Genomic DNA, 25,778 nt, shown 5'->3' on the forward strand with positions numbered 1-25,778 from the left:
TCAGAGCTTGCAATCCCATGGGAAGTTATTAAAAGTACTGCTGAATAAAAATACCACTGAAGGCTTTAGCTTTGTAGTTGGCCTCTGGGGTATAGGAAATAGATCATTAGATGAATACTTTATAATCAAGCCATAGATCACTCACAATTATTAAATGGCTGTCAAGGAAATTATTATTTTAAAAGTTGAGGACTTTTGAGTTGTGAGTTACAAAACAAATAAAAGCGATGAAAGAATTTCTAATTTCCTTTGTTCTGTTCGGGAAACTGAAGGGAAGAGTAACACTCGCCACCCAAGTGTTACTGGAGAGGTGATATTTAATGTCTCTTTCAAACACAGATAGCTTACTTTTGTTTTGTTTTTCCTGGAGTTGATTAGCTGTCCCTTGAACAAAAGAAAGGGTTCTTGTGAGAAATTAAATGGGGCAAAACAAATGTTCAAGAGCATGGGATGGAGGTACCATGGATATGTGCAAACCATGTGAAAAGCATTTTCCTGAAGACGAGTGGCTGTGTGCATGGTTAGTAACTCACTAGAGAGTCTGGGAGACACTCTAGTCTTCACTCAAGTCAAAACTGTCTAATAGCCAAGACACGTTCGTTGCCCATAATGAGAGCAGAATACAAAAGTAAGAGTGTTCAAGTGAAAACAATACAGCATAGTCTCAGGTCTTAGGGCCAGAAGCCAGGACACAGTATGGCTGCCTTAGGTAACTTCACTAAAATGTTTGCTTCTTGAGCTAATATTCCAGGTCTTGAATTTTATCCACTTTGATGCAGGTAGAGATGTTTCAGATACCAATCTCTCACTTTGCTATACCTACTGTAACTTTCTCACTAAGAAAAAACAAGAATCCTAATCAACCAGGAATGTAGGGTTTTCTTTAATCAATCTCTGACTAGGATAGCAGTTTAAAATAAAATAATACCCATTGCACATAACTGAGAAAGGAAGAGGGTATGTGATAGAAAGAATAAGGAAAGACTAAGAGATAACACTAAAGATGCTTGGGAAAGCCATAAGGAAACCTATTATTTTGTAAGTGACTTTGCAGTGCATATATGCGTATATAGGTTTAATGGAATCACCTCATACACCAGAATAATACCTCCTAGAATTCAGAGCTTCACAAAAAACCCCAGTGCCAAGACAAGGAATGCCTTTCTTTGAGTTGTTGGTCAAGGAGTCTAAGAGACTCCCAAAATAATATAGATTATCACTGTTACCATAGCTCTTGGTTGCCTACCAGGATATCTTCATGATGCAATAAGTATGACCCTATTGCTAAACACACCACACACTTCAGTCCCAGAAATTCAAGAAATGAAGCTATGTTGAGAAATCCAAGTATGGCGTCTATAAATAAACAAATCTGAAATAAAAAAAAAGAAATCCAAGTACTTGAGCTGGAATTCTCCTCCCCAAGGACTAGCTCTTATGGCACACAAAGGCCAAGTACAAGTTGTCAAAGGAAAAAAGACATCAACAGTTCTACCCAGATGTGAAGCCCATGAACCACAATGGTCAGATGAGCAAGAGATCCTTAATGGTACAGTAGTGGCTTTTATATCTTGGGGATAACCAACAGAACAGTCTAATGGACTGAAGGCTTGCTATACAGAAAGGAACTCATGTCTGGTCCAGTAAAGCTAACCAAGAACCTGTGGCTGGCAAGGTCATAGATGCTAAAGAACTTACCATTACTGCATTCCTAAATTAACAGTTTTCAACTGCCTTCTAAATACTTCTCCTTGTACCAATAGATAAGAGTAGCTCTTGTCCCTCATCAAAGAAACTTCCTTTTACAGAAGACAGAGTCTGTTAGAGATCCACAACTAGTCATAAGACAGAGAGTAAGTGACTAGGTGATGACCAGCTCCAGATGGAAGATCCATTAACACAACTCCCGCACCTAAGTCTCAGGAAACATCATGGAGGAGCAGAGTGGGCAGAAAGATCGGAGGGGCATAAGTACAGACACACAGCTGTTTTTGAGTCTGCTCTCAGAACAACAGAGATGCTGCTCTCCTGAATTCTCAACAAGATGGCTGCCTGCACCAGACCTGCAAAGACCACACCCACCAAATTCCAACATAGATGTGAAATTTCATAAGGCCCCACCTCCTATATGAGGAGCAACAGGAAGTCAATAGTAGCTGAGTGCGGAAGAATTTCCTTCAGAGGCAATTCCCCAAGTCCTAAGTTCATCCCTAAGACCATGTTTATCTAGGTAGCACTAACCGGACTCAATATCATGAGTCTCTGTCTCTGTCTCTCTCTCTCTCTCTCTGTGTGTGTGTGTGTGTGTGTGTGTGTGTGTGTGTGTGTGTGTGCACAGCAATAGCAATTATAGATGAATATACCATGAATTCAAGAGAAGTCCGATGTTACAGGAGCTAGAGAGGCAGAAAAAGGGGAAAAATGACACAATAAAATAGTCTTAGATAAATATATATGTGTGTACATATATTTATATATACATATATGCTTATATTACTATGTATATACATATATATTTATATTAAAGCTCTGTTGGCCAATCACACTGGCACTTGGCATTCACAAAATATCAGAATGTAAAGTTGCTGGATGGATTCAGTATACAATGCCTTTGCTATGGGAAACCTCTTACCCACAATAGCAAGCCTTTTGCAAATTTCCAAAAGTCATATTCGATAGAGGAAGCAGAGTAGGACATCGGCAGAAGATTCGTTTTGTTTAGTTTCCATTTTCAATTCTCTGACTCTATCCAGAAAAAGGACATTATGTTAAACTGTCATTAAAGAGGAAATGCATGACAAATGTAAAAAGAAATAGAGATTTTCCACTCAGAAGTGGACAGGAGTTCTACTGATATAATAAGCTTCTGGTTTGTCAACTATTATTGTAAAAGGAAAATGTGTTTTCCACTTCAAGTCAGTACAAGCATAAAGTACAGAGTAGACTTTAACAGGAAAATCTGAAGATAATTGCACAAAATCAATTTGTGTTATAGGTGACCTACTATGCCTCCCTAGCTCATTGACCGAGGCCAACAAGGACTCCGGCAATGTGTCTACCAATGTTCCCTCTATCATGGATAGAAAGTCTTGCAGAATTCCCATCCCCAGTGTGGCACTGGAAGTTCACTGTGTTCATGGCAGAAACCTTATTTACCAAAGGAAGAATGTTTAAGGAGGAAAAGGCTGATTTATCTCACAGGTTAGACTTCATCAGCAGGGAACTCCAAGGCAGGACTCAAGGCAGGAGCTTGAAGCAGAAATCACAGAGACACACTGCTACCAACTTGATTCGTTTTCAGGTACCTTTCCAAGCTAGAGCTCAAGACTACTTGTCCTTTCCTCCTCACATTGGTTTTAGCCATGGTGCTTATCACAGCTACAGGATAAATCAAACCCATGAGAGGAGCTGGTGGCTACTGTTTTCTTTTTGATGCTTACAAACCACCCTTTGCAGGAAGAGGTAGAGAATCTCCTCCGATGATGCCTTGTAGTTGACATTGGGTAGAGACATCCTGGCCCTGGACTCTAAGATTGAGACTCAGACTCAGAATTCTTGCCTTTTAAGGTGAAGATAAGAGGCAGGGGTGAAGCAGGGTGGGGTAGAGGCAGCTTTCACTCATGTTCTTACCACCCCTGTCACCCTGAACTTCAGTATGGGGTGACGGTAACCTTTTAAAGGGGTCTAAGCTCAATGATACTTGCCCTGTCAATTGGATACCCTTCTTGTATGAGATTACCTAGATAAGAGGAGCTGTGGTGAATGTTAGCAGTGAGTATTGATCTCTATCCAGTGGATCAAGAAAAATCAAAACCACAGTGATTGCACTAAACACTGGGCATGGAGAACTGTGAATGGCATGAATGTTCCAGAATTTGCTGGTACTCACTAGAACTTGCCATTCTTGCTAAGCTTATTTAGAAATAAGATATATTTTGACAATTCTTCACATATTACTCAATTTTACTCAAGTTTTATATCTTCTTATTTAATGTTGTCTTTGATATTTTTTAATCACCAAAGTGTTCCTATTATCAATTGATATTTGATTTTTTAATTTGAGTATAGTTGGTTACCAAAATACAGAAAATCTGTTACGTTTTTTTCGTTTAAGTGGATACTTGGTTAATGTTTTTAGACACACTCCTAAATATTTATTTTAATCATGGTTCTGTGGAATAACAAAATCTTCTCTTCTTTAATAGCTATATAGATTACTTAAATTTGTTTTCTCAGTGAATTTTTCAGAGACTTCTGATGATGTTTTACTATAGTAACATTAATTAGCCTTCTGGTAATGATGAATTATAGATCATACGGTGGTATCAACATTTATTTAATGTTGTTCTTTTATGGACACTACCCCATTAGTTAACTATTTAACATGCTAGAATTTTTATAACCATTTTTAATTAATTTTCTTCCATTTCCTTTCCATATGGCATTAGCAAAATGCCAGGGATCGATGGGTTGAGTGGAGAGAACCCCTGAGTTTACCGCACAGACAGAGGAAGCAGTAAAGTGGAAGAAGTTGATGAAAAGGAGAAAGGAAAATTACAGTAGGCTGAGGATGAAGCCTTTCATATTAAGTGCTCAGGCAGAGAGGCCAGCCTGGGGAGGAAGCAGAAGTCTTTCTTTGGCAAAGCACAAAGCTGGGGAGGATATAAGTCCTGACTGGAAGAAAGAATATGCTTGCTACCTTTGGGCATCACCTTCTGCTCATCTTTGAAAAGAAAAAAAAAAAGAAAGAAAGAAAACAACCAAATGAACAGATAAAGTAACTTTCCTTTATAAGGTAGTCACAGGCAAGAGCTGCAGGCATAACAGAGAGCTGCAGAAGGATGCAGTTTGCATCTCAAAAGCATGGTCAATGTCTTTCCTATTTATTTTCTTTGACTAAAATAATAAAATGAGGTAGAAAAGCAGTTAAAGGATTGCAAGAAGGAATGCAAACGCTGATTTCCGTTTTTGTAATAGCATGCAGACTCAATTAAAACAGTTCTGGGGGCTGGGGATTTAGCTCAGTGGTAGAGCGCTTACCTAGGAAGCGCAAGGCCCTGGGTTCGGTCCCCAGCTCCAAAAAAAAAAAAAAAAAAAAAAAACCAGTTCTGTATGTGTGCCTGTGTCTGTGTTGGGGTATGTGTGCAGTATGCGTGTGCGTGGACCTGTGTAGGTGCCAGAGATTAGTGTTCACGTCTTCCTTGACAGCTCTTCCCCTTATATATTGAAGCAGGCTCTCTCACTTGAATCCAGAGCTTGATCATTTGCACAGCCTGACTTGTCCCAGGGATGAGCCGTCTGTCTCCTGAGTGCTGGGGTTACAGCTAGGCTTCCATGGCAACCCAGCAGGGACAGGATGCTGGGAATCTGAGCTGCACGATGAATGTTTTATCTGTGGAGCCACCTCGACAGTTGCTATTCCACCTTATTTTGTTATATTTATTTACCTATTCTGTGTTTATGTATTATGCAACTTTGTGTGTGAGTGTATGTATGTATGTATGTATGTATGTATGTATGTATGTATGTATGTATGTATGGGAACATTCCTGCCACAGTGTGTGTGTGCACAGTTCAGAGGGTGATTTATGAGAGTTTATTCTCACCTTCCCCCGCCTGGGTCCCCAGGATAAAACTCATGTTGTTAGGCTTGGCAGCAAGGACTTTCACCTGCTGAGCCTGCTTCTTGGCCTTTCACCTTATTTTGTGAGCTAAGGTCTCACATTGAGCCTGGAGCTCACCAATTTCACTGGACTGGATAGCCAGTGATCTCCGAGGATCATCTAGTCTCTGTGTCTCCAGTGCGCCGATTACAATGACAAGCCATTGAACCTGTCCTTTTATGTGGATTCTGGGGATCTGAATTCAGGTCCTCAAGCACCATCTCTCTATCCCCATTTGAGAATAGTTTTTGCTTGTTTCTAAAGTGCTGAGATGGCTTTCTCTCCAATGGCTTGTCCTATCACTGCTTCATGCAACACTGTGGCCCTTGGTTAGATCCACACTCTCTGGCCTTCTGCCCTATTAGATAGAATATGACTCACAGGTGACGGTAATCATCTGTGAGGTAATCTTTCTTAGAAGCTGGGAGGTCTGCTCTTAACATTATGCAAAGCTAGATGACTAACGCCAGGGTCTCTGGTGTTCTCTTGGTGAAAACAACGTGGTTACAATTGCTCTCTCATACAATAAAAAAAATGGAGAACGTGGCCAAAACCAACATTAGAGAATTCATGTTTCACATGGACCACTACTGATTTCATAATATAAATGAATCTTGCCAAGGCATTTTTGTAAGATTACAGCAATTTTGTTAAACAAGAAAGCTTGTTCAAATACATAGACTTAATTGTTTGTTTTAATCATTAATATTTTTATTAGACAACATATTGAGCAAAAATCTTAAGGAGAAAAATGCCACATATTCACACATAGTCAAGTCTTTTGTAATGCACTCCCTGGCATCACTTATTAATTGGTCTATGAGCTACAAGAAGTCACTAAATTAGGGATTAGAGAGATGACTCAAATCATTAAAATGCTGGCTGTACAAACCTGAAAACACGACTTCAATCTCCAACACACACACACACACACACACACACACACACACACACACACACACACACTAAACCACTATGGGGGCATGAGCTTGAAAGCCCAGTGCTAGGGAAACAGAGACGGGGGCTTCCTGGACTCCATTGACCAGCCACCAGCCAGTTCATTGAGCCCCACGTGCCAGGGAAACTGGGTGGGATCCTGTCTCCAGAGAAAACAAGAAGAAAAGCTCCTAAGTGTCACAATGGAGGTTGCCTTCTGGACTCCACACTTACGAACACATTACACATACATGAACATGCACACACACATTTTAAAAAATTTAATTCCTTAAAGTGTTTGTTACTTTATGCCAGCTATAATGAGTGGTCAGAGACAGCAGTGCCGTTCGCTTCATAAAAAGCAAATCAAGAACTGTACAGGTGAAAAGCACAAAGCTACTAGATTTTTGTTTTATTATAATTATTGTGTCTCAGAGAGGAATAAAAATATACTGCTCATGTGCTTTAAGAAAAATAATTTAAACATTCCATTCAATAAATAAGATAACAAAAGTGGGTTTTAATGTTGTATATAGCTAACGAAGTCAATGAAGAGGGAGAGGAAATGGACTTGAAGAAGCCAAGTGAACCTGTCACAGAGAAGTAATGACTGACCTACTCAGAAAGAGACACAGCAGTTAATATTGATGTGGGGACTGTGAACAGTGGGTTTGTTTCACAGAGAATGCCCTTTACTGTATGCTGTCAACTTTGGTCTCTTAAAGTCATAAATGTATACCTGTGAAAATACAAATATCCTGGCCCCTTGCTGCATGCTGTACTGCAGCTAAAATTAAGGCGAGAATCAGAGATGATCCCCAGGCAGCCCTCCAAGTCTTGTCTGTCTGCATTAATAGTTTATTATTTGCACTAATCTGCCTAATATCTTTCTTCAGTCTCTTACCTCTAAATTATCAAGTAGAAAATAAGTCTTAGATTAAAACAACAACAACAACAAAATCCAGCAAATACTATTATTGTGTTACCTTTCCGTTATGGAAATAAAACACCATGACCAAAGGCAACTTAAAGAAGGCACAGTTTCCTTTGGCTTATGGTACCTGAGGAGTAAGAGTTCACCACAGCTGGGTGGGAGCATGCCATAAAGCTGAGAGATCATATCCGCAACTTCTAGAAGGAAACAGAGATAGCAAACAGGCGATAGCAAGAGGCTATGAACTCTCATAGACCACCCTCAGTGACATACTTCCTCAAGCTTGGCTCGCCCACCTCCCTAAGCAGAGCAGCCAACTGAGAACCAAGTGTTCAAATGCCTGAGTCTATGGAGGACAGTTTCATTTAAACCAACACAGTACGTAGTCTAAGAACTTCTGGGCCTCCGAAAGGGAAATGGAGAGAGAAGCCTACTTAATAGCTTTATCCATCTTTTCTTAAAGGAGTTCATCTAGAACATAAGCCCAGAGAACAAAGATACTAGCAATAAATAATAATGATGATGCTAGTAATAATAAAAACAACATCAGTGTCGCATAACTACAAACTTGGAAGCAGAGCAGAGAAAGCAGTGAGTTGCCTGAGGGAGGATCTAGAAATTAGAGGCAAGCAGTCACTATTTCTTATACTGAGCTCAGCTCAGTGCTGGGCCTAACACCCTGAAGTCACGCTGCAAAGATGCATTTAGGGCTAAAGAGATGGTGTGATAGCTCTTCTTGGTTGTCAACTTGACTGCCTCCAGAATCAATTAAAACCCACGATGGTATACCTGTGAGGGAGTTTTCTTAATTAAATCTTGTGACGTGGGAAGACCCAGCTTTAATCTGGGCCACACCTTTGGGCGGCAGCCTATATAACAGACATGGAAGAAGGAAACTTTGCTCTTTCCTTGCTCTTGCTCTCGCCGGCAAGTCCATCCCATCACTGGCTTTAGAACCTACTTCTTTGGGATTCTGGCATATACTGAGAAGTAGCTAAGACATTTAGCCTAGTGAACGTAAGTTAACTTACTAGATTCTCGGACTTCCATTGGTAGACAACCATTGTTGGACTAGCCTGTGAGCCACTGTAATAAATTCCACATATTTCACTAGTTCATTTCATCCTATCAGTTCTGTTCTGCTAGAGAATCCTGACTAATACAAATGGATCTGTGGATAAAGAACATTTGATATGCAAACGTGAGGACCTGAGTTCAAACCATTAGCACCCATGTAAGAGTAGGCGTGGATGTGTCTTCCTGTAACACTAGCTATAGAGAGCATAGACATGGGGAGGGTCCTGGGAATCAGTGGCCAGGCAGCCTTGTCAGAAGCCTTCCTTCTGGTTCAGTGGGAGACTGTGTTGAAGGTAAAGATTGACAGAGAGAGGTGGCAGTAATCCTCCATTTGTCTCCTAATGCACATGCAGAGGCACGTGCACCCACACATGCATGAATGAAAAGAAAGAAAAGATTCACTTAAAGACACACCTGTAAGAAGTATAAATCATTCAGAGAGTTTCTAAATTAAAACAGAGGGCTTATTTGGATGAAAATACAGAGGTTACCTCAGAGTTGTATCTGAATGAATCTTGTTGTGAGCCAGTCAGCACGCAGAGATTTTTCACAGCTTCATTGGGAGATATTTGAGAGAGGGAAATACATACTTAAAGTGTAACATTTAAATTATTCTCTTGATATTTGACAAGGTTGTTTCACTCAGAAATGGCCTCACTTTACAGATCCTGCTTTCAATACGTCTTCATACCCAAAGCCTTATGTCTCCACCTCCGTGCCATCCTCCTCCAAGTCTACATGAGTGTGCACGCCCTAGAACACTATAGGGTTATACATTGTTAATAGTGTTCTTAAAGACCAAATGCTTTCAATTTTATGATGGTCAGGTTGCTAGCTGGTTCTATCCTGCATCGAAATTTTGTCATGTAAGAAATAGTTGCCTAACCTAAGATCACAAAGATCCCCATGTTTTCTTCTAGATCTTATATAGTTTCAGTGTTTCACTTGGCTTCATGTGCAAGGTCAATTGTAGTGGGTTGGTCCAATGCTGCTTGTATTCTAATGCTAAGTACTGGTTCCTCAAGATATGGTTGCCCCCCAACAAGCAGATCCTCACCTATTCAAGTGAGGCCATGTGAACTTTCTCCCCCATATAACTAATCAGTAAAAGGCTAGAGCCTGTGATTGGGCAGTGGAGGGAGAAAGTTGGGGTTTGAGAGGAGGTTGCAGGTAGAGGGAGAAAGAGAGGAAAAGGAGGAAGATAGAGGAAGAGGAAGCTGCCATAGACCAGAACCGTGTGACTGAGAGACACAGCAAGTACAGGTACATCATAGCTTGGGAATAAGTTATTCTAGCCCTAGATCTGCCCAGTCTAGTCTTGTGACTTATAACTAAAATATCTGGATTGTGTGTCTTTTACATGGGTTTATTAGGATTGAAAATTCATACTACAGCCAATGAAGTTGAGTAAGCATGGACTAACACAATAAGCCAGAATAAATCATTCTTCCTGGTAACACTTGTTTGTGTTACGGCATCAAAAGTCTTACAAAGTGGCAGAAAAAAATAGGAAAATTTATAATATCTGGTAATTTAAAACATGAGGTTGGTACGCCTATACGTTTATTTAAGAAGGATTTCAAGGGTTGGAGGGGAGACAGCTCAGTGGTTAAAGTGCTTGCCCTGCAAGTGTGAGGGACTGAGTTCGGATCCCTACAACCCACAAAACATAAAACCGCTGGGCGGTTATGGTGGCCAGCCTGTAATTCAAGCTATGAAACGAATAACATGAGATCCCTAGAGTAAACCGGCCAGTGAGACAGGCATATCAATGCGCTGTGGATCCATCCGACTGAGGAACTATACATCAATGAATCTGCAGGAAGACAATGAAGGTTGATCCCTGTTATCAACCTCAGGCCCACAAGTGCATACAATATACATATACAATACACATATACACATGTCCACATGTGCACCATTCACATGGATGTGGCTATACACATGGAAACACAGACACATACACACATAAGTATACCACAGAGAGAGGGAGAGAGAGAGAGAGAGACCACATGTATAGCACACATACACAAAAAAAAAGTAGAAAAAGGATTTCAAGAAAGACATTTAGATAGATCATTAAAATAAAAATAGTGCATACATTTTGAGTCATTAACCCTACATTTAGTGCTTTCTCCTGTAGGAAGAAATGCTGGTAATGGACGTGTGCTCACTGAAGCATTGGCAAGTACTCTAGGATGGCCTTTTCTTTCCCAACTCTTGCTGCTGTATCCGGCTTTGTGGCCTCCTGGTTCCCCACAATGGCCTCTGTGCTCTTCCAGTGTCTAGAGCCTCGGGGAACTTCCAGTTCTCTTCTTCACTTTGTAAGAAAAGGCTTGAAAACAGAACAGGAACACACACACACACACACACACACACACACACACACACACACACGTACACATACATACATATATATAATTGCACTAATAATTCCTCTCTGGCACAGAGGACAATTCCAAGAACAGCAATGGAAAGCTCCTACAAGGAGCCAGCTGCTCTTGGACGACCATTTTCTTTTAAGTGACATATTTACATAAATCAAGCATGAGGGTGGTTAGGAACAGTCCTGTCGAGAATTTCTTCCAGACAAATGAAGCTGGCCATAAGTCAACACCAAGAAGAAGAAATAGGATGGTGACCATTTTCTGGGTGCTAAGGAAGAAATTTCCACACTGGGTGAGAAGCATGGCTGCTGACTTTGAAAGCAGATTACAGCTCTGACCACTGATAGATTTTACCCAGTCTACCCAACAGCAAGTAAGCTGTATCCAAGCTATGTTCAATGGCGCTCCTACCTCCCTGTGCACGCAAAGTAACAGCATTTTTCTCATTGCCTCACTCCATATTTAATTCTTCTCTCATACCATACAACCCCATTGAGCCTCCCCTCCCTCCTCTCCTCCTGGTTCCCCTACAACCTCCCCTCTCCCTAGATGCTCTCCTCCTCTGTTTCCCTTTGAAAAGAGCAGGCCTGCCAGGGATATCCACCAAACATAGCATAACAAGATGCATTAAGACTAGGCACAACTCCTCATATCACGGCCGGACAAGGCAAACCCAGGAGGAGGATAAGAGTTCCAAGAATAGGCAAAGGAGTCAGAGATACTCCCATAAATGCCCCAAGCTAACCAATCACAGCAGGTTTGCAGAGGACTTAGCACAGACCCCTGCAGGCTCTGTGAAACTGTTTGAGCCTTGTTTACTTGATTCAGTGCTGTTCTCCTGGTATCCTGGCTCCTATAATCCTTCCTCCCCTCTTCTGCAGGATTCTCCAAACTCTACCTAAGGTTTCTGTGTGTCTCTGCATCTCCTCCCATTAGCTTCTGGGAGACGCCTCTCTAACAGTGATTGGGTACTGCCTCTGATCTTACATTTGCTGTGTATCATCTGGTAATCAATGAGCAACACTCATTAGGAGGCACAGCTGGTTTGGAAAGTCAGGATGACTACACATCCCTTTGCCTATCTGCACACACATAGACAATGTGGTCTCGTACAGGTCGAGCAGCATTTTATTCTTGCTATACTTTTTGTGGGGATTTTTTTTCCTCTGCTGAGATAAGGATTACATGAGTGCTTGCAGAATTCAGCAAGCTACAATAAAAATGATTTTGATCCCAAACACTGCTGACTGTGGAGCTGATATCTAACCCAGATCGTGTCATTTTGACTCTATAAATAAAGGATCTGACCAGTTCAGGTTAGCCACCTTGTCTAAACAGGTTTCAGCTGAGAAGAGATCCAGGTTCCAAGTGTCAGGGCCTTACAGGTATGACACATCCACACGTTCACACACATGAAATGACACGTGTACATGTTTGCATTCATGTATGAAACATGCACACATTTGCACGCATAACGCAACTCAGTTACAGATGTTCACACAGAGTCTGCACATGCTCCAACATTCTTCTCACACCTGCAAGGTTCAGCATGTCTGCCCTACTTTTACTCAGAAGACAAATAACACAGAAAGAAAGGACAATCTTCAGACTTTCCCCAGAGGAGGACTGACTCGGTAGGTACCAGAGTAAAAAGTAGGAGAAATACCAATCTTAATAAGCACTGGCTATTTTGTTTTGAGAACAAAGAAGCTGGGACCAGGGATGGCCGGGTGGTGGAATTCCAATGACATCAAACCTTGACTTTGGTTTTACCAGGGATCGTTCCTAAGTTTCTTTTAAGAAGAATTTTCAACAATCTCATTTTTATTAGCCGTTTGTGCCCATTATAGTTTTCTAGTTGCTAGTTTGTGATGTCTTTAACATAAATAAAGTTCTAAAAGTGTCTCGTGTGAGGATTTGCAGGGCTGGGCATGCTGTTTAGACCATATAAAAAGCCACGCAAAGGACTTCCCCGTGTAATGGGACTCTTTTATATTTAATAGAGCTGTCATATAAACATATACTAGCATTAAAAATGCAGTTTCTGGACTATAAAATAAACACCATCTCAATTATTGCTGTTGGCTTTCACATGCACAGAGCTCAGCTCATTAACCGAGCTTTAAGTAATTTATGTGAGACTCATTTCAGCCATCAGAAAGCCACATAATGTGCATTACGCCTGGAGGACGAAGTCATTATCAAGGGAAGAACGGTGTAAGTCCAATTTGCCAAAGGTCTTATGCAGATTTGAACAGATTATAGCTATCTTTAGGGTATGATAGGTATATATATAGGTATCTTTATCCGTATGATGCCACAAAACCAGTCGATTAAGCCATTATGAATGATTACGACAGTCATCTTCTACATGAATGCTCTGGTTACAGAACATGTCATCAGCATAGGCTTTTGTGGTAGGTAAAAAGAGTTATGCTGCATATAAATACATCATGCTGTTGATTTCACTGGGTGCATCAACAAGTCTTTTCTTGCTTTTAATTTTTGGGATGCATGTTTGGGAAATTTAAAGATTCTGTGGAATTTGTAATATCCCTCTGTTTAACAAGTTTATGTGAGTATAGAAATGATATAGATATATTAAATGACAAATAATGTTTAAAAGAAAACACACGGTCATTGCCAAGTATTTGGGGAGTGCTTGGTATGTTGATACATAGTGCTAGAACCAGTGATCATCCCTAGGTAATGAAGTACGGAGGGGCAAAGGCCTGGGAAACCTGAAACTGCAGGAACTTTGAGACGAAAACCTAGAAAGATACTTTATAACATTAGGACATAGGAGACTTTCTCAGATTGGTCATTAATCCCACAGACAATATAAGAAGATGATTGACATTTTGTCTATTAATATTTAAATTTTCTGTGTCCAGTAACAAAATAAAATTTTAAAATGAAAACAAGTCATAGACCAGATAATTATTTTTAGATATGTTAAAGCCTCCATTCCTGGGGTGTTTCGTCTACTACAAAGCAAAGGGCAACCCCATACAGTGTACAAAAGGAGCGTCCAGAGAAGGAAACACGCTGACTGGGAAGTCTGTAATGTCCCCAACCTCTGCTGGATGATATGACACGTAATAATACCAGCGGGCTTCACTTCTAGCTGCGGCCAGCATGGTGGCCCTGCATGAGATTTAGTCTATTCATGTAAAACAAGAAAAGTTCTGGAATCATTTCTAGTTTGTTTTAAAACAAGAGACCAAAAGTTGGATTTTTGGGAGCCAAGATTCTGAAAGGAAAGGAAGAACAGAGAGAGAGAGAGAGAGAGAGAGAGAGAGAGAGAGAGAGAGAGAGAGAGAGAGGGAGAGGGAGAGGGAGAGGGAGAGGGAGAGGGAGAGGGAGAGGGAGAGGGAGAGGGAGAGGGAGAGGGAAAGAGGGAGGAGCGCATTGCAAAATGCACTGCTGCCTGGATCATGGAAATATTTGCCAATCCATAACTAAGAGTAATGAGGGTAAAGCCAGGGGGAAAGTGCTACCTAGGAAAACTGTGGCCAATGGGCTCAAAAGCAGGGAGAGGAAAGAGCAAAGGAAACTGGAACTCAGCGCCTGTTGCAGGAGAAGGTCCTGGGAAAGCACCTCCGTTCTCCATGAGAAGAAGGGGACTAGAATGGGTCTCTCTGTCACTGAAAAGTGCTGGGGGCAGCTCAGTGGCAGGAAAGCAAAGGCCTTCATTTTTTAATTTCTGACTGCTCAAAGCTAAATTATCTTTAACTTGTTCCACCATTACATGTCATACTGAAAACAACAAAAACCATAGAGCATGACAAAAAATAAAAACAAAACAAAACAAAAAAACCAACAACAACAAAAAAGGGAGAAACTGGAGGAAACAAAAATAGTTCCCACCGGAAACTCAAGAGTCTAAACTAATTGTTGTGAATAGGTTTTTAAATTACAAGGTAAAGACCTTTTGACAATGCCTAGGGTTACACCCAAAGTCTCGTCCATATCAGGCAAGTACGTGATCGCTGACCTTCATCCCAACAAGACACAGACTTTCAACTGAGGATAAGAATCTAGGGGGAAAATCAGATAAAAGGTCTGTTTTGTAGAAATAGAATAAAAAGTAAGTAGGTTAAGAACCCAATGCATTGGTTTGATCGAGTAATAAGTAGTGCTAAAAAGAGGATCAATGGATTAGCAGATCAAGAAGCAAGAACTGGATTGAAGCAGAGACTGAAGGAACGGCCATTCAGACCCTGCCCTACATGGGTATATAATATATATAAATATAAATATATATATATATATACATACACATACACACACACACACACACACACACACACACACACACACACACACACACACACACAGAGTCACCAAAACTAGATAAGATTGATGAAGCTAAGAAGTGCATGCTGACAGGAGCCTGATATAGCTGTCTCCTGAGAGGCACAGCCAGAGCATGACAAATACAGAGGCGAATGCTAACAGCAAACCATTGAACTGAGAATGGGGTCCCTGTTGGAGAACTTAGAGAATGGATTGAAGGAGCTGAAGGGGCTGGCAACCCCATAAGAACAACAATACCAACCAACCAGAGCTCCCACGGACTAAACTACTACCCAAAGACTATACATGGACAGACCCATGGCTCCAACTGCATATATAGCAGAGGATGGCCTTGTTGGGTACCAATGAAAGGAGAAGTCCTGCTAAGGCTGGACCCCCAAGTGTAGGGGAATGTTGGGGGGAGGGGCAGGAAGGGGGGAGGTTGGGGAGGGGAACACTTATAGAAGAAGGGGAGGGGGATGGGATAGGGGGCTTATGTCCAGGAAACTGGGAAAGGGAATAACATTTGAAATGGTAAATTTAAAAATATCCAATAAAAAAAAGACCTAGATTGAAGGAAGTAAGCATACAGATTGGGTTCCAGGAAGCATGATTCTGATCACTAGCCCGGTGTTCGTATCCCTTTCCCAGCTGATAGGGTCCATTCTGCCAGGGTCAGGGACCTTAAAACTTGGGATGTTGTAAAGGGAGACTCATGGAGGCTCTGGGGGTAAATAACTCCTCAGCTGTAGGAAGTGACTGAAACCAGCCAGAGGCTTTGGAAACTCCGACCCCACGAAGCTTAGACAAGCTGTGGAGACTCTCAGACAAGCAAAATAAACATTTTCCGGTGTGTAAAAACTAAGCTAATCACCTGTGAACACGACTTTAAATTTAGGAGGTTTTTTGGTTTTATTTCTTTTCTTTTGTATTGTTTTGAGGCAACGTCTGTACACAGCCCTGGTCACTAGCTAGACCAGGCTGGTCTTGAACACAGAGATCTGCCTGCCTCTACCATCCAAGTGCTGAGATTAAAGGCGTGCGCCACCAAGCCCACCAAAAAACAATTAGTTTTTAAAATACCAAAAAGAATAAATGTAATATATGTGCATAGATGCTAATTATATTGTCTGACACACTGTGTGGTCTCAAAAATGCCAAGAAGTAAAATACACAACCACCACTGGATCAAAAGATGGGAATAAAGCCTACACGTTGTTGAAAAGTGCAGAAGCAAGTCTTGAGTTTAAAAGCAATAAATCACAGATTCATGCTTTAATCTCTATTTAAGCAGTGAAAAAGGAACAGTAATAAACTATCAAGCCTTAGAACGTAAATGGGAAACTATAAAAATGCTCGATTAATACTAAAGAAGATAAGAAACAAAAATAAAAATGGTAATTAAAGAAATATCTAGAGAGATGATGAATTCGAGTTTAAGTAAGGGCACTGTTTAATTAAATGTAAGCAGTGTGAAGACTGTGATTAAAGCCAGGTTTATTGAGTTGGGCTTCTTAAAGCCGTCAGTGACAACCGCCAAGCTCCATCTTTAATGTCCTGCCAACGGGACTCTGGTCAAGGTTTAGCCACCACGCCTGATGACCTGAGATAGATCCCTGGAACCCATGTGTGAGAAAGAGAGAACTGACTCCCAAAGTTTACCAGCACACTCAGACCCCAGCACACATTCCCACGCATGTGCACACGCATACTCACAAAATAAATACATGCAATCTTTATAAATACATGCAATTTTTATAAAAGAAACAACTTTAAAGTGAAAAACTACAAGGAGATATTAACCACAAAAAAAGCCCATTTAGTTATGCTAACAAGACAAAGTTGGCTTCAGTGAAGACTCGCTGAAAGAAAACAGAACATTCAAAATTGAAAGAAGTCCTGGTCCATGGGGCATATACAGCAAATCACTAAGCCTCAAAACATATAAACCAATGACTGGCATACTCTTAAGGATCAATAAATTAATAATAATCAAACATTTTTATTACAAAAACTAAGAATGTGGAAGGGATAGGAGAATGGAAGATTCAGCAACTGCGACCAGTCTTAGAGAACTGAGTAAACACAGGACAGCGTGCCAGCATTTCAAGACGTGCATCTTTTTAAGACACTTGGAGCCTTATCAAAACTGTCCACTTGCTTGCCCACAGATGAAATTTCAGTCTCATAGGTATTTGGAAAGTAGAAACAAAAATCACAGTGAAGAATTATCATTACATACCATATTGGTCAAAATGAGAAATACAGAAAATTCCTAATAATGAAAAGATCGTGGACCACATGGAGTATATAGCTCTGATATTGTCATCTCAGTAAAGTTTTACCAAAATCTATAAAACTCCAACTATACACATACATTAGGGCTCATTCATCTCATCTATGAATCAGATAATACGCAAAAAGTCTTCATTCCATATAAGAACCAGAAGTCACTCAAATGTCTATTGATAGTAAAAGGATAAATAAGTTACCATGGATTCCACAGTATCTCAGAGCATGTAAATGAGCAGCCACGCCCACTGGATAACAGATGCAGTGAAGCACAGAGGAGTGAAAAGGGTCTCCACCAAATGATTCCAGCCTGACCTCACTCTGACTCCAGCCCTATGGCTCCGGGTGAACCAGATCTGCTCTGTTAGCTGCCTCCAGTGGTTCACACACCATATACTCATTTTCCTACAGCTCTGGTGGTTGGAACTCTTAAGATCAAGAAGTCCTCAGGTTAGACTCTTCTGAGGCTGTTCCCATTGGCTTCGATCTCTCCTCCTTGTCTTTGGATAGAGTTCTTTCTGTATCTTTAACCTAATTTCTCTTCAAGGTGAATTATAAACCACTCTAGAAACTTCATTTTAACTATACCACCACCTCCTTTCAAATGCAGTTACCTTCTGTGGAACTAGGGTTAGGATTCAAATACTCATATCAGAGCATAATTTAGCTCATAGCATCTAGGGTATTCTCATTGAGGAGAGGGACTACATTTGGACACAGTGGAATGGAGAAGGTAAGAAATTCACTGTTCCAGGTGCTAACCATGCATGAACGTTTACTTAATAAGTATTCTGTAACCTGACTCTATGATTACTAAACATTGAAAAGTTCTTATTGCTCTGCATTTTAAAGACAATTCAATAAGATAAAAAGTGAGCCAATTTTAATAAAAATTTTGCTTAATTAAAAACACAGCCACATTTATCAGATTGCCAAAATATAAAAGAACTGTAATAAGAAATGAAGAAATGTAAACAGTAATTCTTAGGATGGGGCATCTGTCACCAGGAGCTAAGAAGGAACCTTAGAGCTGTGTGTGTGTGTGTGTGTGTGTGTGTGTGTACACTTGTGTATGCATATGTGCAGTTCGTAGGTGTGCGTGCATGTATGTGCACAAACATATAGAGACTGTAGGTCAACATTAAGTCTCATCTTCTTCTTACATTTTGAGTCATGGTCTCTCACTAAATCTGGAACTAACAAACCCAACCAGACTGGCTGGATAGGAGCCCTAGGCATCCACCTGCCTCTCCTGAACACTGGGATTACAAGTATGTGATGTTGTGTATTTTTACTTAAGTGCTGGGTCTCATTTTTAGATCCTCATGCTAACTTAGCATGTATTCTGGCTACTGAGCCGTCTACCCAGCTACGGATTTTAAATCGCAAAAATGTTTGATATTTCTCATGTAACAGCCAAGAGAGGATAAAAGGGCAACTCCTCTGTCTTGGAAATGGAGAGTGCATCACTGGTACCAAGGTTTGTTTTTCTTTCACTATTTCCTCAGCAGTAAAAAGAAGAAAGCATACTCTTAGGCATGTATCACTGATATCCCATGAAGTTGTGTAACACACACACACATATAAACATACACACACACATACACACAAACATACATACACACACAAACATACACATACACACACATACACACATACACACACACACACACACACACATATACACACACACCAACTGAAGGTGTGTATTCTTTAACCCAACCATTCATAATGCACTTGGGTAAGGAGAACAGTACAAAGATGTTCATTGCAACATTGTTTGTTAAAACAAGAAACCACAAAACAAGAACAAAATCAATCCTGCACACCTTCAATACAGAATTAATATAAATGATTTATTTGTATCAGGAACATTCCACAGCTACTAAAATTAAAATTGAATGTGAAAAAAACTCAAAAAAAGTAACATTTTATTTTAAAAAAATAAGTTTCTGAAACATTTCCCATAGGATAAAGTAATTTTAAAGATGTTTCATAGATATAAAAATTATGTATTATTTATGACTTAGTACATATAAAGCAAGTGTTTAATACAAATAAAAGAGTGATGTTCACTGATCTGGCCCAGCAGGTCATTCTTCAGTGACAGGGTCCTAAGTGAAAGAACCAGGAGATAAGATAAAGAAGACAGAAAGCTGGGTTCTGGGAGGTCTTACATAAGCTGTGGCTTATGCCAAGTAAGTTTATTTAAAAGCATATCATTTTATATTCAGTTTCCAGGGGAATGTGGGATAGAATGGGCAGAGTGGCATACCATAGGACTAAATCAGCAGGAGGCTATTTAAGCAATGTCATACAGGGAAACAGGGTATCTTAAGTGCATCAGAGACTGGACACACAGCAGCTTTAGGGATGATAACTCCTGTCTCTTCAGGAGAAAAAGCTAATCCTCACGGGACCCAAACCTTAACTCCTATGAAACCCAGGCTCCAACACCAGACTGGATGTTGCCACATCTGCCCCGAACAAGGACACAGAAGTAGGTTCCTCTTGCCCTTTCATTGGGATCCAGAGAAAGCCTAGATTGGTCTGGATCTCAATAGTTCATAAATACAAAATACTAACCAGTAACAGTAAGATGTCAACATTTACTATGAGGGTACAAATTTACTGTATGTGACTTTTTGTAAGTCCTTTCAAGTTGCCAACACAATCTAAATTTCCCTCTAAACATAATGACAATACAGCATAGATTTCTTGAGTTTCTCCGTCTAGGTTACCCTTCCTGATCTTCATAAACTATCAATTGCCCCACCAGCACTGTTGGAATGCTTCCTACATGTAACATCACTACAGGAATCTAGAAAACATTGATTACATGTCAGGATTAATTGACTTAGAAGTCGAAGTTCATGTTTCACTTTTTACAATGATGTCGGAAAGAAACCATTTGGCTCTTATATGACGTGTAAATCTCATTCTCATAGTTCAGAACTTTCTTTCCTTTCTCATGTAAAAACAAGTCCATATTCATCTTGATTGATTTTCCATGTTCAATAGTCCATTGGATCATCAGATGGATATTTTAGTAAACATTTTCAGTGCTAAAGAAAAAAGACAGACCTCTCATCACATTGTGACAAGACTAAAGTTTTTAATAATGTGATTTATGGAACTTGAATTTGTCTGATGATCAATTGTTCTTTCATGTCTTTTCTAGCCACATCTTTTGTAGGTGAACCTGGAGGAGGAAAAGGAAAAGAGAGAGACTGGAGCCAGGTTAGGCCACCAAGCAAGGACATTGTAGATTCAGTATGATTAGCCTGGTGTCTAATTATTCTTGAGGCTCTGTCTCTGAGACCGAAATTAAACACAGACATGCTGCCTTTGTTTAAAACAAGTTTGGGAAACAACACTAAAACTTATTCATTGCCTCATCAGTCTTTCTTCTTATCAAACGCTGACATGTTCAAGATCCATTTTGGAATTATTGGTACCTAAATACTCATCTCCTTCGTCCTTTAAAGTTGGTGGTTCACCAGACTAATGCTTAAACCTGCCTTTAATGAGACAAGAGGGGAGAGAGTTTTGTCTTGCATCTAGACCAAAATCACTTTATTACTTGGGGCAGTTCAGTTCATCAGGTTTTAACAATGGATTCTCTGCAGGTTACAGGGATATTGTTCTACAGACAAAACAAACAGACTTTTATAAGAGGGCATTTTTAGTTCAGAAAGCATTATAATGGTACGCTATCACTTTCAGACCTAGCAACCAAGAAGACAAGACTGTAAAATTAAAACACTAAAATTGATTTGTTGATAAATGCTTGTCAAATAAAGGAGAAGCCAGTTTATAATGTTGATAAGGTGAGCACAGCTCTGGGTCTGGCTAGGGATGGTTTCTTGAGTAATACAACAAGGAGAACAATTCTTGGGAGTTCTCCTGGGAGTGGGATTGAGTCAAGGTCAGCTGCTGGAAACTCACTGGATCCTAAGTAACCTGGTGGGGGTTGGGGGGCGGAGGGGTGATAATGGATCTTCTTTTTCAGGCAACAACATTATTTTACTTTATGCGTAGGGTCCACAAAATAAATGCATGAGACTTGTACCTGTCACGTTTGTTAACTTCTAGTCTCTCGTGAGAGAATAAAAAATACTATATTTGTATCTATTTTATTCCCCAGCCTTCATCTCACGTCTAATCTACTTTAGCCTGGATTTCTCATTTTCTTAAAGCCACTAAGAAAGCCGTCCTTACTGATATTTCTTTTTTTTTTTTCAGCATCTGAAAAAGTTTATTTTTTTTTTATTAACTTGAGTATTTCTTATATACATTTCAAGTGTTATTCCCTTTCCCGGTATCCGGGCAAACATCCCCCTCCCCCCTCCCCTTCCTTATGGGTGTTCCCCTCCCAACCCTCCCCCCATTGCCGCCCTCCCCCCACCAGTCTAGTTCACTGGGGGTTCAGTCTTAGCAGGACCCAGGGCTTCCCCTTCCACTGGTGCTCTTACTAGGATATTCATTGCTACCTATGAGGTCAGAGTCCAGGGTCAGTCCATGTATAGTCTTTAGGTAGTGGCTTAGTCCCTGGAAGCTCTGGTTGCTTGGCATTGTTGTACTTTTGGGGTCTCGAGCCCCTTCAAGCTCTTCCAGTTCTTTCTCTGATTCCTTCAACGGGGGTCCTATTCTCAGTTCAGTGGTTTGCTGCTGGCATTCGCCTCTGTATTTGCTTTATTCTGGCTGTGTCTCTTAGGAGCGATCTACATCCGGCTCCTGTCGGTCTGCACTTCTTTGCTTCATCCATCTTGTCTAATTGGGTGGCTATATATGTATGGGCCACATGTGGGGCAGACTCTGAATGGGTGTTCCTTCAGTCTCTGTTTTAATCTTTGCCTCTCTCTTCCCTGCCAAGGGTATTCTTGTTCCCCTTTTAAAGAAGGAGTGAAGCATTCACATTTTGATCATCCGTCTTGAGTTTCATTTGCTCTAGGCATCTAGGGTAATTCAAGCATTTGGGCTAATAGCCACTTATCAATGAGTGCATACCATGTATGTCTTTCTGTGATTGGGTTAGCTCACTCAGGATGATGTTTTCCAGTTCCAACCATTTGCCTACGAATTTCATAAAGTCGTTGTTTTTGATAGCTGAGTAATATTCCATTGTGTAGATGTACCACATTTTCTGTATCCATTCCTCTGTTGAAGGGCATCTGGGTTCTTTCGAGCTTCTGGCTATTATAAATAAGGCTGCAATGAACATAGTGGAGCACGTGTCTTTTTTATATGTTGGGGCTTCTTTTGTGTATATGCCCAAGAGAGGTATAGCTGGATCCTCAGGCAGTTCAATGTCCAATTTTCTGAGGATTCTCCAGACTGATTTCCAGAATGGTTGTACCAGTTTGCAATCCCACCAACAATGGAGGAGTGTTCCTCTTCCTCCACATCCTCGCCAGCATCTGTTGTCCCCTGAGTTTTTGATCTTAGCCATTCTCACTGGTGTGAGGTGAAATCTCAGGGTTGTTTTGATTTGCATTTCCCTTATGACTAAAGATGTTGAACATTTCTTTAGGTGTTTCTCAGCCATTCGGCATTCCTCAGCTGTGAATTATTTGTTTAGCTCTGAACCCCATTTTTTAATAGGGTTATTTGTTTCCCTGCGGTCTAACTTCTTGAGTTCTTTGTATATTTTGGATATAAGGCCTCTATCTGTTGTAGGATTGGTAAAGATCTTTTCCCAATCTGTTGGTTGCCGTTTTGTCCTAACCACAGTGTCCTTTGCCTTACAGAAGCTTTGTAGTTTTATGAGATCCCATTTGTCGATTCTTGATCTTAGAGCGTAAGCCATTGGTGTTTTGTTTAGGAAATTTTTTCCAGTGCCCATGTGTTCCAGATGCTTCCCTAGTTTTTCTTCTATTAGTTTGAGTGTGTCTGGTTTGATGTGGAGGTCCTTGATCCACTTGGACTTAAGCTTTGTACAGGGTGATAAGCATGGATCGATCTGCATTCTTCTACATGTTGACCTCCAGTTGAACCAGCACCATTTGCTGAAAATGCTATCTTTTTTCCATTTGATGGTTTTGGCTCCTTTGTCAAAAATCAAGTGACCATAGATGTGTGGGTTCATTTCTGGGTCTTCAATTCTATTCCATTGGTCTATCTGTCTGTCTCTGTACAAATACCATGCAGTTTTTATCACTATTGCTCTGTAATACTGCTTGAGTTCAGGGATAGTGATTCCCCCTGAAGTCCTTTTATTGTTGAGGATAGCTTTAGCTATCCTGGGTTTTTTGTTATTCCAGATGAATTTGCAAATTGTTCTGTCTAACTCTTTGAAGAATTGGATTGGTATTTTGATGGGGATTGCATTGAATCTGTAGATTGCTTTTGGTAAAATGGCCATTTTTACTATATTAATCCTGCCAATCCATGAGCATGGGAGATCTTTCCATCTTCTGAGGTCTTCTTCAATTTCTTTCCTCAGTGTCTTGAAGTTCTTATTGTACAGATCTTTTACTTGCTTGGTTAAAGTCACACCGAGGTACTTTATATTATTTGGGTCTATTATGAAGGGTGTCGTTTCTCTAATTTCTTTCTTGGCTTGCCTCTCGCCATCAGATTATCTCTACTGTTACTTTGTTCTGCTATTTCTGACAGTGGCTAGACTGTCCTATAAGCCTGTGTGTCAGGAGTGCTGTAGACCTGTTTTCCTCTCTTTCAGTCAGTTATGGGGACAGAGTGTTCTGCTTTCGGGCGTGTAGTTTTTCCTCTCTACAGGTCTTCAGCTGTTCCTGTGGGCCTGTGTCTTGAGTTCACCAGGCAGCTTTCTTGCAGCAGAAAAGTTGGTCTTACCTGTGGTCCCGAGGCTCAAGTTCGCTCGTGGGGTGCTGCCCACGGGCTCTCTGCAGCGGCAGCAACCAGGAAGACCTGTGCCGCCCCTTCCGGGAGCTTCAGTGCACCAGGGTTCCAGATGGTCTTTGGCTTTTTCCTCTGGCGTCCGAGATGTGTGTGCAGAGAGCAGTCTCTTCTGGTTTCCCAGGCTTGTCTGCCTCTCTGAAGGTTTAGCTCTCCCTCCCACGGGATTTGGGTGCAGAGAACTGTTTATCCGGTCTGTTTCCTTCAGGGTCCAGCGGTGTCTCTGGCAGGGGTCCTGCCGCTCCTGGGCCCTCCCCCACGGGAGCCCAGAGGCCTTATACAGTTTCCTCTTGGGCCAGGGATGTGGGCAGGGGTGAGCAGTGTTGGTGGTCTCTTCCGCTCTGCAGCCTCAGGAGTGCCCACCTGACCAGGCGGTTGGGTCTCTCCCTGATGTTTCTTAAAAGAGTTATCCAGGGAAGCATGGGAGGATAATGGTGGAGTGAAACTGGGAGGAAGAAGAGAAGAGCACAGGTCAAATGATGGCTCACCTTCCCTACAGGAGCTGGTGTTCCATGGAATCCCACATAGCATGTCCATCTCAGAGTTGTCCAACAGGGAACAAGAGTCAAAGGAACTGTCTCCATCTGCTGCAGGATGACAGAGATCCCACAGCCCTCATGCCCTGGTGTTTTTTGTATGCATGGAGGAAAGCCCCGCTGAGCTCATGTAGGCACCTGTCGGTGAAGCAGCAGGGGTATTCTCTGACAGGAAGTGAAGGCTGGGTGGAACAGGCCATAGTGTCGCGATAGCTGGAAACCACAGCATGACGACTCGGGAAACCTGCAGTGAGAACGTGAAGAGAAGGATAAGATGTAAACAGTCTTCCTCCATTTGTCTGTTCTATCTGCTTGTGACTTTCCCGAAGTCAAGGCCATAGGAGTCCCCTTCTAGACCACAGCTACCTGCTATTTCTATTGGGACATGACGCAAGACCCTTGCATCAACAAGCCCGTCTGCTCCTTACCATAGTTAGTCCAGGGGCTAAAACTGATATGCTTTATCTGTCCTCTAAAATCCATTCTAGTGTTCTATCACTTTTTCTCTGCCACAGTTTACCTAGTGTGGCCATCTATCCTCTCCTCCCTAAGGAACCTCAGACCTTACCACCTTTCCAGTCTGAAATGGTGGCTGTGTCATGTCACTGATCCTCCTCTCCAACCAAGTGACAAGTGACGGCTCCGAGATAGCCCATGATCTAGATATTCCTTTCTGTTTCCAGCATGTACTTTTCCAGCATCTTCAGGAACATTATTACTTCTGGTTATTCCCTTCGCCGGTGTGAGGAACCCGACATGACATGTGGTTGTTGGAACT

Source organism: Rattus norvegicus, chromosome 1, assembly GCF_021556685.1.
Source record: "Rattus norvegicus strain SHRSP/BbbUtx chromosome 1, alternate assembly SHRSP_T2T, whole genome shotgun sequence".
In the NCBI taxonomy this organism is placed as follows: domain Eukaryota; kingdom Metazoa; phylum Chordata; class Mammalia; order Rodentia; family Muridae; genus Rattus; species Rattus norvegicus.